Genomic DNA, 18,002 nt, shown 5'->3' on the forward strand with positions numbered 1-18,002 from the left:
ACAATGCCCATGAAAAGAGGAATCTCCTTGGTAAAATAATTTTAAGACAGAATGCATTTTGCATTCTACTATTGGTGCTTCCCAATGTACATTAATACATGAAATCTCTAAGAAGTTTAGTTCATGGCCTGAAACCTAGTAAATACTCAACAAATGCTCAAGTATTCATCATCTTTATTATCATCACCTTCATTATTATTCTTATTATTTGCTGGCTATAAATTAAATCTGTCATTTCAGAACCTTGAAACTTTATGGTTAATTGATTTATCTCTCAGATTCTTTCAGTCAGCTGACTTTGTTAGTACAGATTTTAAAATAATTTTATAATGTTATGAAGACATTTAATTTTGTAATTTTGGATATTTAAACGAAGAAATGAACCTTTATAGGTATGACATGAGTTAGTAGTTATACAACACAAATTTCTCAAAGGTAAATTGTAAGTAGATGCAATGTCTATTAAGAGCCTATGGAACCAGAGTTTTGTGAAAATCTTTGGGGTTCACTTGTCTGAGGTGATGGTGGCTAAATGGAAAATGTCACAGGTGAAATACTCTCTGCTCCTTTAAAGACTGCACAAGTAAAAGGCAGATAAAAGTTAATTATCTTACTTGCCACCAAAAAAATGAAGAACATGAAACAAAGTTTTAAAGTAATTCTGGAAAGTTCCCTTGAAAATCCAGTTGTGATGAATGCTAGTGGTCATGCATTGTAATAATGAACCTTCACAGGGTGACAAAAGGAAAGAGTACTTTCTCAGACTTCAATTTAATCTATAAAAGCACTGGCCTTTCTTAAAGCACATGATAACAAAACAGCTTTCATTTCATGCCTTCTAATCATTTCTCATTCATTAAATTCTTCCTTTTTGGCATTTGATTCTTATTGATTATTCCATGTTTATGGTTTTCTTCTGCCTTTTTACTTAGTAATCAGTTGTTATAAATCCTTTGATTTTTATCTTATTCCAATGATTATTCCATGTTTATGTATTTTTCTGCCTTCTTATTTGGTAATCAATGGTTACAAAACTATTTATTTTTATCTTATAAGTACTTTTGTAGTTTGATTTAAGGACTAAAACACTTCGTAGTCCTTATTGATCAATAGACATAACAAATGTCCTAGATTTTGATGTTTATAGTAGTCCCACTTTATCCATGATCTCTCTTTCCTTGATTCCAATTAACCCATAGTCAACTGAAGTTAGAAAATATTAAATGGAAAATCCCAGAAACAAGCAATTCATAAGTTTTAAATTGCATGCTGTTCTGAGGAACATGACAAAATCTCATGTCATTTGCCCCATCCTGCCTGGGACATGAATCATCTCTTTGTCCGAAGTCTTCATACTGGTTACCCACTAGGTACTTAGTAGGCATCTTGATTAGCAGATTGACTGCCATGATATTGCAGTGCTTGTGTTCAAGTAATCCCAACCATTGACATCATCTGCTCCTGACATCCAACCATCTACGTTGTCATGGCTTGATGATCTAGGATCACCTGAAGCAGATGATTCTCCTTCCAAAGTATTGTGAGAAGGTCAATGGCAGCATAACACTATGTCATAATGCCTATATCACTCACATCACCTCACCTCATCTCATCACATAGGCATTAAATCATCTCACATCATCACAAGAAGAAGGGTGAGTATGGTATAATAAAATATTTTGAGAAAGACGAAGACCATATTCACATAACTTTTATTACAGTATATTTTTATAATTTTTATATTTTATTATTAGTTATTGTGGTTAATGTCTTACTGTGCCTAATTTATAAGGTTAACTCTAGCATAGGTATGTGCATATAGGAAAAAGCATAGTATATACAGTTTGTTACTATCTGTGGTTTCAAGCATCCGCTGGGAATCTTAAGAACTTGGGATATAGAAGACTTAATATATCTGGATCATAACAATTCAGCTTATAATATTTAGATATAAGATTCAATCAACAAGAATAATAGGAATTATAGAATAAGTTTATTCCCCAAGTTACCCTAAACCCTTATTCTAGCAAATATCTTTTTATCAGCTTCTATATGCCTTACCTGGGGATGCCATAAGAAAACACCACAGAGTGGGTGGCTTAAACAACAGAAATTTATTTTCTTTCAAATCTGAAGCCTATACACCTGCCATCAGGCTGTCGGCAGGGTTGCTTTCTTCTGAGGCTTCTCTACTTGCCTTGTAGATGGTCACCTTCTCCCTGTGTTTTGACATCATCTTCCTTCTGCATGTTTCTGTGACCAGATTTCCTCTTCTTGTAAGACACTGGTCAGGTAAGATCATTTTAACTTAACTACCTCTTTAAAGTTCTTATCTTTAAAGTAGAGTTACATTCTGAGGTACTAGGGGTTAGGACTTCAACATATAAATTTGAGAGGACATAATTTAGCCCCTAACAGCTTCCTTCTTAGTCTTCCTCCTTTGCGACATTATGTGATCTCTTTGTTCTCCATTTATGAAAGATGAATAATAAAGTTTAAAACAATCCTAGGAACACAATAAAAACTCAATAAATATTGGCTAAATATTGGCTGAAACCATCATAGATCATCTATTAGTATACTCTGGATCTGTGAAATGAAGATAACATAATTACCAAAGGTGGAGAGCAAACTAGAGAAAATGAAGCAAAGACTCCTCAACACAAGACTGGTCTATAGTATAGCCATTAAGACAACAGGGTCTAGAGTCAGGGTCACTTCACTTATAAACCACATAACTTTATTAACTTCTTTCTGTTTTATATTCCTCATAAGACCATCCTCCTCATAAGATTGTTGCAAGGATTGATAGAGAATGCGAGCAGGGTGCCATACAGGTGCTTGCATAATGTAGTACTGGACGGTCAGAAGCCACTACCATTATTAAACACCTTTGGGATAATGAAGGGTTCATCGTATTCTTGCACACTTTGTTTTTCATCCAAAGAAATGAATGTGAATATTTATTAAACCAAATACTGTTTGTTTTATTTTTTTTCATTAAAAATGATTAGCCAAAGAAATGCATCTTTTTGGGTTAGGAAAAGGAAATAATGACTCTATAAATATACTGTAAAGAGTGAACCCGCAAGCAAACTGTGGAGTTTGGGTGATAATCACGAGTCAAGGTAGGTTCATAGATTGTAACAAATGTATCATTCTGGTGTGGGACATCCATAGTCTGGGAGATCATGAGTTATGTGAGGGTAAGGTATGTGGGATAACTCTGTACCTTCTGTTTAGTTTTTCTGTGAAACTGAATGGTTCTAAAAATAAATCTGCTTAAAAAAGCATTTTGGAAACACTTTTTATCCATTTTATACTATGACAGGACAAAAGGAAAAATATGTCTGAACTATTATAAAGAAAGCCACTACTAAGATTATCTTGTATCAAAATGGAAAGAATAACATCTAAGTGTATATTAGGAATGTTTTATTTGGCTCTAGATTTCTAAACACAGCAATGTCATTTTCTTTTACCTAACTTTCATGGAATTGAGATGATATTTATGATAACTAAAACTCACTCCTAGGCAATACAATAGTTCTCAGAAAAGTGAAATTATCCCCTTTCTTTGTGCTAAAAATTCCTCTAAAGCTTCAATCTGCAGTTTACTCATCCTTTTAATAGTAGAGACTTTGGGAAATGAATGAAAATAATTATATATTGAGTGAAAGAAAAATTGGGTAGGAGGCTTTGGACTATCATGCTTTATTTATTCAGTTAAATACACAGTTAGTTCCCTTTACCAAAAATTTTTCAGGAAAAAAAAAGGAATTAGGATGGTTATCCAACAATTTTTTTTTATGAACTTCTCAACTACACTTTGCATTAAGTTGAGATCTGTTAAAATATATATATATTGCTCCACATCATTAGTATTCTTGGAACAGAGGAAGGGAGCATAGAAATGGACAAAATGGCTCCAAAGTTATACATTTAACTTTATATCTCTATCAGAATCTTTGTTATATCCATTATCAGAAATATCATTTTTTTGTTAGGGGGAAAAAAGTATCCAGTGTATTGTTTCTGAAGGTAAAAAGACATAATAACATTCCCTTAACTTCAGACTCTCTGTAATTGCACCTGTTTAAATGAGCCTTCCTGGATACAGCAATGTCAGCATGTCATTTTATAAAGGATAAAATTATACTTTCTACTTGCTGAATTATTAATGGTATTTAATTTCTCCAGTATTCGCTTTAGATTTAAGGGTCACGATCAGAAATATATTTGCTAATTCACAGTAACAGAAATGGAAGAATTAGCCAACAACCTTCTCCAATATCTATACTCAACCACTGCACTACTCTAAGGACCTGTTTCAAATTGAGTATGTTCAGAAGAACTTGGGGAAATGAGAAGAGTAAACTTGAAGTTTAATTACAGAGCGGGAAAGAAGAAATGTTGTTTTGCAGATACCAAAGAAGTGGAGCAAAACCCTTTCAAGTGAAAACAATCCCGTTTTAGGCATATATTTGCCACTCCAGAGGTCACCAGAAAGGATAATCAGGATTTTACACTGGATATCAATTTATACACTTAAAATGAATATCAGAGTGTTTTCTCAAGGTGGCCAAAAGCAATCCTTCCATTGCTAGCACTGGAGTTATTAGTTTAACTAAAGGAATAAAAGAGTAGAGTTACCACATTAAAACAACAACAAAAAAGACAACCTGAGACATCCCAAAACAATAGAACCATCTCTTTAAACGTAGAATTTTCTATAAATATCTCAGCGGTTGTGTAACTTTATTTGATCTCTCTAATCCTTCAAGATTACACATGCAAAGTTGTTCTTCCCTTTAAAAGAATAGAATCTGACAAATTTAAGCCAGAAAAGGGGGATTTATTTTAACCTACACCGATTCAAAGGGTCAAAAGAAGAGAGAACAATATGACCTTGAGAAAGTGAAGTGCCGGGGTAGCTTTGGAGGGTTCAATAAGCAGGAACCACAGGCCACCCTATAGACTCCTGGCATGAGAATATTCAACTTCAGTCCCTCGTTCCCTTGTGCACCCCTGCACCAAATTCCTATTATTGGGAAAGAATCCATTAGTGCTAGCTTGGGAGATGAGTATATCCCTATGGTAGGCTTGGAGAGTTGGGGGGTCGGGTGGGGACAGGAATGGGGGAGGGGCAGAGGCAGGGAGGATAGTTGAGTCCAGGATACTAGTGAAGCCTCCCACCAGATCACAGGGATGGCGCCAGGGCCGTTCTTCAAATGAGAGGGAAACACTTTCACCAGCAGGGGGAAGGAGATTCCAGTTGACCCTGCCTCCACCCACCAAAAAAAGGGAAAAAATTTCAAATAAACTATTTTGCACATTAAGAAGAACATAGTGTGACAAACATTAATCATAATGATTTATTTGGACAGGAACAGAACAAACTAAATAAACTCACGAACACATTTAATCCAGAAAGCATGTCTCATTTGAGCCCTCAACACAAAGTGTTTTAAGCATTTCTACCTAAATTATTTTTCAGTTTCTCTATGATTTTTGAAAAAATAATCATCTTCTTCTAACTTCACTGGAAATAAGAGGCAAGAACTTCCTTCTGAGCAGGCTCAAAGTTAAGCAGAAATGTCCTGGTCATCACATTCCTCTTGAGTGCATAAGCCCCACCAAATTCTCTTAGAATCTTTCCACCTTTAGAGAGAATTCTCCATAATGAGTTCCCAGCCTCACAGCCAGGTCATTCAGCTCCTACCAAAGCTCCTTTTGTGTGCTTCCCGTAGACTATTTACATTTTAACAGGAGTAAGAATTTAAGGGGTAAAGAAAGGAAGCTCTGATCTTGGAATTTCAACAGTTCTGAAGGGACAGGATTTGACAGGTGAAGAGTCTTGGTGGTGCTCTATTGGGTTGTGGACACTTGGGAGAAAGAATTCCTAGGGGACAAAGCGCATTGGCACAAATACCAGCCTGCTCAACTCCAAGCCATTCTTCTTGCCTGCAAAATCAGTGTGAAACTAAGATTCTCCCAGAAATTCTATTGTGAGTTATTGATCTACCAGCTTCTCCAGTCTTTGTTTTCAGAGCCCAGTTACTGTAAGACAACACTCAAATACTTATTCAATTTGAATTCTGCTACCAGGGTACTCTGGGTCATGTCCTCTGTGTTTGTTCCATTATATTAAATATTTTGATGATGGTGTTTCTTTCCTTTTCTTCCTCCCTCCCTCCATTCTTCTTTCCTTCCCTTCTTCCTTTTTTGCTTCCTCTCTTCTTGCTTCCTTTCTCATTTTAACTAGGCACAGAAAAATTTTATACACAATAGGGATTTAATAAGAATGCAGTAGAGTATAATAAAATCGTTTAAGGAGGTAGGATTTACAGTTTCTAGGTCTTAGTCCATTGCTAACTATCTGTGGGATGTGAACAAATCTCTTAAGCTTTCTGAGCCTCAGTTTTCTCATCTCCCAATGGACAGGGTTATTTAAAGCAATAATTCACTAATGTCCTCTCCCTCTGCCCTGCCCCAGCCAGTTCTGTGCCAGGCAGTGTATCAGAATTTCCTGCTTAGCATTGACAGTGGGTGGCCTTTTATACAAGTCCCGTATTTCCCTGCCAAGATCCTATATGGTCCCTCCCTGTGCTCTCCTCTGAAGAATTCCTTCACTGATCTCACTCGATGTTCCAGTGTTACTTTCATCAGGGGCAATAGGGAAAAATCAAGGATGGGAACCATCTCAAAAGTTCCTTCCAGCCCTGACATGGATTCTTAGTAGGTTTGAGTTGGTCACATTCCTTAATCTCCAAGCATAAATCCAAGACTGCTCCAACTCCAAGAGAATACTATGTGTCAAGAACATATAATTAGGCTACACTAGCTTTTAGAAGAGAAATAAATTTTAAATAGCACAGGACTGGGATAACCTCTGCAAACATTGCTCTTTTCATATGGCTCTCTGCTCTTCTCTTTCTTCTGTCACATGTAGCTAGTACAGTGGGAACCTTCTCTGATTTTAAAAAGCAGAGTGTTACCAGGGAAGGGTCCAGAAAAATGAAGGCATAGGCTAGCCTACTCATGTCTTCCCTTAACCAAATGGACCTTTGCACCACACCCATGTAATAACACAGCTCAGTGGGGTAGGGGACCAGCCAGGGATTCAGGGCTGAAATTCAGACCAATACAGAAAGCATGCATCTGGGTCATGTGCAGCTCTGCATTTATTCCCTGGGCACTTAAGAATCACAGCAGCAGCTAAACTAGTGTCTGAGTCAAGGTTTGAGCATTCCAGATAACCTAGAGGACATAACTTAAAATTAGAGTATTAGCTACTCCTGATTTTTAACTGCCTGAATCATGACTGGTTCAATGTAAGAGTTTTTAATTCATGAGAAAGGAAGCTGCATCATCTGGATTTCCTGATAATATTCAGGTGTTAGAATTCCTTATTAAAAAGCATGCGGTGGATAAAAGAATTTAGGGTGGTTTTACCCATAGATAATGTATAAACAGGCCACCAAACCTTCCTTTAAAAATGTGACTATTTAATAATAGCAAATTACAGGGTGTTCCAAAAGTCTCCATACAAAGGAAAAATTTTGTAAAATTTTGTAATGAATATTTTGTAAATAAAGGTACATTTAGCTACAATTTCCCATTTTTCCTATGTATGGTGACTTTTGGAACACCCTGTATTTATTGTTTATTACTTATACTAATTGTTATTCACTGTCAGATTTAGGATCATAGGGAGTACTTCTGCTTGCAGTTAAGGTTATATCTGCAGCAAAAACTGGTTTAGAGAAAAAAACATATTAGAATATGGCAAGTTCCTACTTATTTCAAAAACAACTGATTAGGAAGTAGTTGGTCTGCATTAAATATATTTTTCCTCCAAAATAAGTTGTGTTGATAAACAATTAAGCTCAAACAGCCTTTACTGAGCACCTAGCATGAACCAAGTATGGTAATCAAGATATATTGATTACCTTGTAGGAACTTAGAGTGTAGCAAGAGAAACTGAGTTAAAACATATCTTATGTAATATACATCTTATGATAGGAGTATGGATGAATGTTTTGGAGTCACTCTAATGCTAGAAATGACCTATCTTAAATATAACACAGAATACTTTAATGTTAAAGTCCACGTCCTTTGCATGACGCTCAAGGTTCAATTTCTTCTGGTCCATACACAAATTTCCAATCACTTCCTCTTGTTTCAATTTACAGTTCAGGAATGTTAATGTACTTGTAATTTGTAAAGATGGGCCCTGCTCTCCTGTGCCTCCATTCATGCCTGTTTTTTTGTTTATCTGCCCATTTCTGCTTGAGACAACTATGAAAGCCTTGCGTGAGCTTTCGTTGACCCTCATGGCCCCAGAAACTGGCACAGTCTGGCATATGATTGGCATCCATAAAGATTTATGAAATTGGACTGAGTTAATAGCTTATTCTCCAAGAGACCTGCCAAGCAAAAATCATTGCTTCTCTTCAGTGCTCTCACAGTATTTTCTTCTTTCTCCTATTTTATTCTTTCTTCTCTTTATCATGTGATTGCAGAGAATTAAGTTGATGTTCTTTTTCTTTTTTCTCCTTTCACTATCTCCTTGCTCAGTTCTCATCACATACTGGTGTCAAATATAATAATTGAATTCATAACAGGTAGACTAGGGAGAGATCAAACACCTTAGCCAGTAATATGAATGAAAGGTATTTTAATCATTATTCTTCATTGTCATTTTTTAGTGCTTCCGAAATTTCCGATAGTGTATTTAACATCATGATACAGTCATCTCTTATGTTCAGGATTGTTAAGTGATTTTCTCAGACATGCCCACATTGGGGTTTTGATTTTCTAGAACTTGCTTGTTGCTATGAGATGATTCCAGGCATGAGGATCAGTGACAAATAAGTGCCATCGCCAGAATTCTCCCTTGAGTCGAGTAACCTGTCATCCTGGTCTGTAGGTGTTACAGCCTCTCCTGTCACAGCCTCTTCTCATAGATCCAGATTTCATTCAAGTTCATCGACTGGCAGTAATAGCAGGCTGGCAATGCCTCCCCAGTCCCTCACACTAAGCTAACCTTTAAAGGACTCTAGATGACAACGAGTTGGTGTTTCTTCAGTAATTCCACCACCAACACCAGAATGACTTGATTCTAGATTCAGCCTTTGCAACTGAGAAATTAACGTATAATTTATACTACAAAGAAATATTTACTTTTCTAGAGTTTTACAAAGTGAAGTTAGAAACAAAAATATCCAAACACGAAAAGTTCGAGTATAACCGAATCTAATCCAATTCTGATATATTTGATGTAATGCTTTACATATGTTACTATAAAACCAGAATCTTTTCTGGTATGGAAGAGTTAAAGGAAAAGGGAAGAGGATTCCAAGACTAAGGGAGCACTTAGGTGGACATTGGAGTTTTCCGGATAGGAGGAGCAACAAGGCAAATTGAGAGATAGGAAGGCAAAGAAACTCCATTTTTTCCCTTTGTTACAGAAAATAACCTTGGCTTTAAAGAAGTTGCTGCATATTCTGTTCCCCTGACTACCTTCATTTCCACCAGCCCAGTCACCGTAAAATTTATAAAGATCTAAAAATGAAAATGGACAGAAACATTATAATATTTCCTCCTACTTTCCATTGTATTTGAAAATCAAACTACCTCCCAGATTAAATTTATTCCTAAGTATTTTATTCTTTTGAAGCCATCATAAATGGGATTGTTTCTTGATTCCTTTTTTGGATAGATCATTATTAATATACAGAAACACAACTTATTTTTGGATGTTGATTTTGTATCTTGCAAATCTGCTGCATTCATTTATCAGTTCTAAGAGTTTTTTGGTAGGGTCTTTAGGGGTTTCTATATATAGGATCATGTCATCTGCAAACAGGGTTAATTTCACTTCTTAATTTCTGATTTGGATACCTTTTATTTCTTTTTTTTGCCTGATAGCTCTTGATGATCTTCCAGTACAATGTTGAACAGAAATGGTGAGAGTAGGCATCCTTTTCTTGTAGTGGATCGTAGAAGAAAATCTTTCAGTTTGTCCCCATTGATTATGATGTTAGCTGTGGGCTTTTCATAAATGACCTTTATTATGTAAATTTCATTCTATACTGAAATTATTGAGAAAGGATGCTGCATTTTGTCAAATGCTTTTTCCGCATCAATTGAGATAATCATGTAGTTTTTATCTTTCATTCTGTTAATGTGATATATCACGTTGATTTGCATATGCTAAATCAATTTTGCATCTCAGGGATAAATTCTACTTGGTCATGAGGTATAATCATTTTGATGTGCTGTTGAATTTGGTTTGCAAGTATTTTATTGAAGATTTTTGTATCTAAATCCATCAGAGACATTGGCCTATAGGTTTCTTTTCTTGTGGTATGTTTGTCTGGCTTTGGTATCAGAGTGATGCTAGCCTCATAGACTGAGTTTGAAAGTATTCCTCTGCTTCTATTCTTTGGAAGAGTTTAAAAGAAATTGGTATTAATTCCCCTTTTAATGTTTGGTAGAATTTAAACATGAAGCCATCTGGTCCTGGACTTTTCTTTGTTGGAGATTTTTAATTACTGTTTTACTGAAAACTATAAAACACTAATGAAATAAATTGAAGAAGACACAAATAAAGATAGTCCCTGTTCATCTATTAACACTTTTCAAGTATTAATATTGTTTATATATATACTACCCAAAGCAATATACAAATTCAACACAGTCTCCATCAAAACTCCAATGGCATTCTTCACATAAATAGAAGGAAAAATTGTAAAATTTGTATGGAGTCACATAAGACCCCAAAGAGAGTAATCTTTTTTTTTTATTTCAGGATATTAAGGGGGTACAAACATTTTGGTTACATGTTGTGACTTTGCAAATAGAGTAATCTTGAGAAAGGAAAACAAAGCTGGAGGCATCAGACTTCCTAATTTCAAAATATCCTACAAAGCTATAGCAATCAAAGCAGTATTGTACTGGCTTAATAACAGACACATAGGCCAATGGAATAGAATACAGAACCCAAAAACAAACCGAAGCATAAACAGGCAACTAATTTTTAACAAGCCCACCAAGAACACAAAATTGGGAAAGGAGAGGCTCTTCAATACATGGTGCTTGGAAAACTGGATATCCATATGCAAAAGAATAAAGTTGGAAACTTATACCATACACAAAACTCAACTCAAAATAAATTAAAGACCTAATTATAAGGCCTGAAATCATAAAACTCCTAGAAGAAAACACATGGGGAGCTCCACAACATTGTTCTAGGTGATGATTTTTTGGATACTATATCAATAGCTAAGTCAACAAAAGCAACAATAAACAGAACTACAAAGTAAAAAGCTTTTGCCCATCAAAGGAGATAATCAACAAAATGAAAAGGCAGCCTAAGATCAGGAGGAAATATTTGCAAATAATATATTTGATAAGAGGCTAGTATCTAAAATATTAATACTACTGAGGATAATAACAAAATATTAACAATAATAATTACTTTAAAAATATTATTTTAAAAGATTAGATTTAAAATGGGCAAAAGACCTGGATAAACATTTCTGCAAAGAAGACATAAAAATGGCCAACAGGTATATGAAAAGGTGTTCAGCATTACTAATCATCAGGGACATGCAAATCATAATGACAATGAGCTATCACTTTACGCTTGTTAGGATGGTTATTATCAAAAAGACAAGTTCCTGAGGGTGTGGAGAAAAGAGAACTCTGATATATTGCTGATAGGAATGTAAATTTCTGTAGCCATTGTGGAAAACCTTATAGAGGCCCTCAAAAAACTAAAAGTAAAAACTATTAACACCATATGATTCAGCAATCCTACTTCTAGGTATATCCTCAAAGGAAATGAAATTAGCACCTTGTAGAGATATCTGCATTCCCATGTTCACTGCAGCTTTAATTACAATAGCAAGACAGAAAAGCAACCTAAGTGTCCATAGATGCGTGAATGGATAAAGAAAATGTGTGGAGGGATGTTTGTACGAATATTATTCAGCCTTAAAAAAGGAAACCCTGACATTTGTGACAATATGGATGAATCTGTATTACATTTGGCTAAGTGAAACAGTCTAGACATAGAAAAATATGGCACGATCTCACCTACATGTTAAATCTGAAACACGGAAGAGGCAAATATATAGAAACAGAGAACATATGGTTGTTACCAAGGGCAAAGGGGTGGGTAGGAAACAGGGAAATGTAAGTAAAGAAGTGCAAAGTTGCAGATATATAGGATGAATAAATCTAGAGGTCTAACGTACAACATGGGAATTATAGTAAAAATATTATATTCTATACTGGAAATTTGCTAAATGAGGAGATATTAGGTGCTCTTACTACACACACACACACACACACACACACACACAAAGGAGTAACTATGTGAGATGATGGACATGTTATTAATAATTTGCTTGTCTGTGGAAATCATTTCACTATGTGTAAGTACAGCATCATGTTATATACTTCATATGTGTACAATAAAAAAACACTGGTAAAGGTAACTGCATGGTAAATATTAAATCCAGAATCATTGCTTTGGGGCTTATATATTTTTCCTATATGATTTAAATGATAAATGCTTAAAATAATAATTATAAATCTTAATACAAAAAGTAAAATTTTAATATAAAATGAACCTAAGATATATAATTATCTGGCTCTTTGTGATAGGAATTTTGAAAGGTAGTTTTTGTCTAACCATTGAGATAAATATTTGAAACTTTGCTGATTGGTAGGCACTCAAGAATATTTTCTTCTAAATTCTAGCCTTGGTACTTTACTCCAGTGATTATCAAATTCTTTTTATCGAACCAAAAATTACAAAGAATCTCTAGCTCTTCCTTTTTGAAACAGAGTTGATAATGGCAAGCCAAGGATCTATTTTCTTTTGTTGTTGTTTGTTTGGTTTTCATTTGTGTATGTGGTTTTTACTAGTATCTGACAGTATGACAGTATGACTTGCATCTTGCCTCTGAGTAGCTCACAAGCTATTCAACCCTAAAGCCCAAGTTGTGATTCCGTGACAAAAATATATTTTAAAAGTCTGCCTTCTTTCCTATTTGGGAAAATTCCAGGCTGAACTACTGGACTCTACAATGATTATACTGTGCTCTTCAATAAATTACTTGTGCCCTCTGTATTGAAGACATCATGATTAAATTAAGGAGGAAACATTCACTATTCTTCTATTTTTCAGTGTAGGGGGAAAGATTCATTAGGTCATATATCATGCTTCCAGCAATTCAGTAGCCAAAAAATATGTTGTTACAATTTCACTAATCATTCATCACTGTCCACATTAGAATGTCCACATAAACTTGACATTCAAACATGACTTTATGTCAACACCAATACAGCACCATTCTGGCGCTAACATCAAGCTGCATACATTGTCATACGCATTTATTCGAAAGCAAATTCTGCTGGAATATTCTGAAACAAAGTAAATTCAGCTGATCACAGCAGCGTAACTTGAAGCATACAGAATTTCACTGAACTCTCTATCTCTCTAAAACTAATTTTTGAGCCAAAACTAAGCAAGATAAATTATTATAGCCAAAGGTATTTTTCTGAGAAAATTATTAGAGAATGAAAAATAGAGGTTAGCTCACCATGGCCTCAGCAACCTGAACTGGAGCATCACCACTGCTGTCCCTTAAATTAGATTTTCAGTGAGATCTGCCACTGCTATTCAGGGCTTAGCCTTGGTGCGTCATGTGGCCACAAAACTGCCTACAGCAGGAAGAGGAATTAGATCAGCTCAGGTGGGTGCATGATTCTGTTCTAAATTTGTTAAGGAAGGGTTTGGGCTACAAAGAATATTAAATAGTAGGTCACAGGTTGATCCTAAATTTGATTTCTTTAAGGTACTGGGTTTCATTCTGATCAGGAGGCTGTATCACATCTATGGAGTGGTTCCGGGGGTATCGAGAATTGGGTCAAATAAGAATCATCTGGGGAGTTTTAAAAGTACATAAATATACTCCTGATTCAGTGTCCCATTCCAATTCTGCAACTTTCTCCATCCTTAGGTGTGTGTAACTTGAAAAAAAAATCTGATAATTTTGATACCCAGCACCGTCTAAAATCACAAATTGCTGGGATGGTTGGGCTGGGCTTTATGCTACCAAACTTGGAGCTAAATAATAGGAGGGTTCTCATTCTTTCTTTCTTTCTTTCTTTCTTCTTTTTTTTTTTTTAGAAACTAGATGTCACTCTGAGTGCAGTGGCATGATCATAGCTCATTGCAGCCCCAAACTCCTGGGCTCAAGCGATCCTTCTGCCTCAGCCTCCTCAGTAGCTAGGAGGCACACACCACCATGTCCAGCTAAATGTTTTAGTTTTTTGTAGTAATGAGGATCTTGCTGTGTTGCCCAGGCTGGTCCCAAACTCCTGGCCTCAAGGAATCCTCCTGTCTTGGCCTCCCAACATGCTGGGATTACAGGCATGAGCCACCCCACCCAGGCTTTTCTCCAAATATTTTCAATCTGAGTTGGTTGAATCCAGAGATACAGAACCCATGGATACAGCGGGCTGACTACCAGTCACTACTTTTCTCTGAAACTACATCCAAGAAAAGCTGGCACAATAATTATCATTATCCACAAACTTTTTTCTTTATGCTATTGTATCATTGGATTCTTTCTGGACAGGGAAAAATGTGAACAAGTATTCTAGTGTCCTTAAAAGAATCATTACCAAATTAGAGAAAGACCTAGAAAATGAGCAGGCTTAAATGCCTATCTGAAACCAAAATGCAGTCTTTCAGTTACCAGAATCTGGCATTTTATTTTATTTTAATTTTTTGGTTTTAAGAATACATGATGATGATTCTTTCACTGATATTGTTATCATAGTCACATAGTTTAGTGACAAGAAACAGAAAAGGCACAAGGAGATCATTGAACCCTGAAGACAAGAACGAAAGGCGAGAGAAGGTGCTGATGGAAGGTACTGCAATGCCCATCAGCCAAAGATCACCAGGAACATGCCTGTAGTTGGATGAGTTAGGTTTATGGCTCGTTGCAGCAAGGGGCCACAGGGTGCAGTGCACACTATTGGGGGGGTGGATGGGGGATGTGGCCAAGGACATCTTATAAGATGATATTAGAAAGGACAGGGGCTTATGTTTGGGGGAGATTTCAAGGAGTCAGATCTGTGCTCCAAATTGGGTGCTATCAGGTAGTGGGGTGGATATCATGGTTGGGCCACACTTACATAAGTCTTCCCTGGAAAGAAGAAAACTAGAGCGAGGCTGAAGTTGTAACCTGTAAACAAGGAATGAATGATCATTCATATTAGCCGGGGTTGGGTGCCATTAGGTCGTTTCTGGTGTTTGGCTAATATTCATGTTATTGTCCAGATTCAAACATGGTTGTGAGGTGGTCTTATTTTTGTCTTGGTCCATCATGGTCACAGAGCAGCTCTGACTGATCTTGGTGTTCTGTGAAATTGTTTATATGCAACAGGAGAAGGCCTAGCTGCAAGTGCCAGGCTAGCTTCTAGATGGCAGGAACTGCTTTTGTACCTCTCGGTGCAAAGTCATAGATGAAAAAAGCGGTCATTTGTTCCATCTCACCAATAATAGCTTATAAGAATAAGTCTAACATACAGAGAGCAGCCATTACATGGCAAGCACCGCTAATTACAAGTATCATTTCATTTAACAATCCACACAACTCCATGAGGTAGCCCTCTGCTTGTCCTCATTTGTCACGTGAGGAAAGGGAGTCAGGGAGGGCTTGAGCTCGTTGTCCAGAGTTGCAGTGCTCCTAGGTTGTCAAGCTGGCCTGACTTCAAAGCCTAGGTTGTGAACCACAGTGTCATGCTCCTCCCAACACACAAGTGAATAAATACTTCTGTTCCCACATTTTGAACAAATAGTCTTTTGTGGTTAATAATGATTACCCAAGGGCCTTGCTTGCCTTCCTGATCCTCTGCTGAACTCTTATTTATCTCCAACGCTAAAGCATTTTGCAACCTGTACCATCTTCACAATGCATAATATGCAAAAGAGGAAACCAATTTGAACAATTCTGCTATGTAAAATGTGGCCTGAAATGTAGGTTTGTCAGATTTAGCAAGCACATGAGCACGCACCCACACAAACACACATGCACACACACAAATACAGGATGCCTAGTTCAATTTGAATTTCAGATAAACAGCAAATACTATTTTTAGGATAAGTATGCCCCAAATACTTCATGGGACATACTTATCTTAAAAAATTATTTATTGTTTATCTGAAATTCAAATTGAACTAAGTGTCCTGTATTTTACCTGGCAATCCTACTCTAAAAGTTTAGTGAAACTTTCAAAGTTGTCAGCCATGAAATTAATTTCCTTTTTGCTATCTTTCTGGCCATGAGAAGTAAGAGATCAGTTACCTACTCTTTGAAGGCTGACTATTCTTCTGTATTTATTTCTGTATCTCACACAGTTAGCATAGGTAGTCTGTAGATATTTTGGAACTACAAGAACTGCTATATTTAAAGCCTTCATACGCTGACGCATCAGTGTACCTACTTGATGGCTAAAGATGGACACATGATAGTATAAAAATTTATAAGCATTTTTTTTTAGGATTAAAGATGTGCTGTCCCTCATTCACTCAATGGTATTTTATGAAGCCTCTGCTATGTCCCAGACACTATTAGGCACTGGGGTACAAGGAGAATCTTACGGTTTAATGAAAGCTAAAGTGAAGAGAGAAACAATTAGCTAATCAGTGGACATTTTCCAATCCTCTTATCATTATTTATCACATGCATTTTTAACAAAACATTTATACTTTGGTTTTGAGAAATAAATAATGCTTCAGCAGTTTGTTTTGAAGAACATGTAATTAATTTTCTTCTTGGCCTCTGCTAAATTCATCAGATGTCTGAACTATTGACTGCTGCCTGTTAGGAGAGTTTGGTACCAATTTAGCAAGCAAGCTTTTCCTAATTATTACTATACCTCACACGGACCTGACTCATAGTTTTGTTCCTAAAGGTTATGACTTCTCTCTGTCACCAGAGATCATTTATTATAACAAATAATGCTTTAGGGTTTGGTCATTACAAGATAGACTGATAACCTTCACAATGAGAAAGTAGGTGATAATCATTGATCAAGATAGAGAATAGTTGTGCTCTGTAAGAAAGTGCTTCATTAGCAACTTTACACTAAAAACAAGAGCGAGAATCCACTGTTAAGAAGGAACAAAAAAGAACAATAATCCTACATATAACCCACTAATTATTTTCCAAGAAGGCACTAACTGGGTGCAGGAAGGTCTGCAAGTAAGATTTACTTTCCTGGTTTATGGCACATATGTGCAACATCATTCTATGAATACTGAATACTATTTGATCACCTGGAATATCTTTGATTAATTAAAGAAAAAAAACTTCTAACAATTGTTTTTCATGGAGTTCAAAGAAGACCTAAGAGATTCTCTGGAGCAGCAAAAGAACACAAGGTAACAATCTGAAATATGATGAGGGATATTACAGCCCATGGTGAGAAACTCAGATGAAACTGTCTAGCGCCGTACATTGTGTCTGGCATATAGAAAAAGAACAATAAATATTGAATAAACAATGTGAATGAGTAAGAAGCATGGATAGACCTCAGTGTTTGGTAAGCAGGAATGCAACATGATGAAAAAAGTTGGGGTAAATATGCTCAAAATTTTCCATGGGATGGTTATAAGGTCTGCTCTACCATCTGGTGATCAAGCAACCTGTGCTCATAGTGACTTCGTAAGGAAATGAAAGACCTATCCAAGGACAAAGAACTGTTCCTTGTTGCCGTCCTCAAAACTTGCACAATAAGTCCTGCACTCTCATTTTTTAACATTGTTTGCCCATTTTATTAGCCTATAAGTATTGTATGGCCCCTCCCAATGCTGTTTACAAACATAGCCATCCGCAGTAGGTACTGCTATTTCTTTTTAAAGACTCCTATAGTTGGAAGTAGAGACCCCTCTTAGGGGCCTGCTGGGC

The sequence above is a fragment of the Lemur catta genome, chromosome 16 (genome assembly GCF_020740605.2).
Source record: "Lemur catta isolate mLemCat1 chromosome 16, mLemCat1.pri, whole genome shotgun sequence".
In the NCBI taxonomy this organism is placed as follows: domain Eukaryota; kingdom Metazoa; phylum Chordata; class Mammalia; order Primates; family Lemuridae; genus Lemur; species Lemur catta.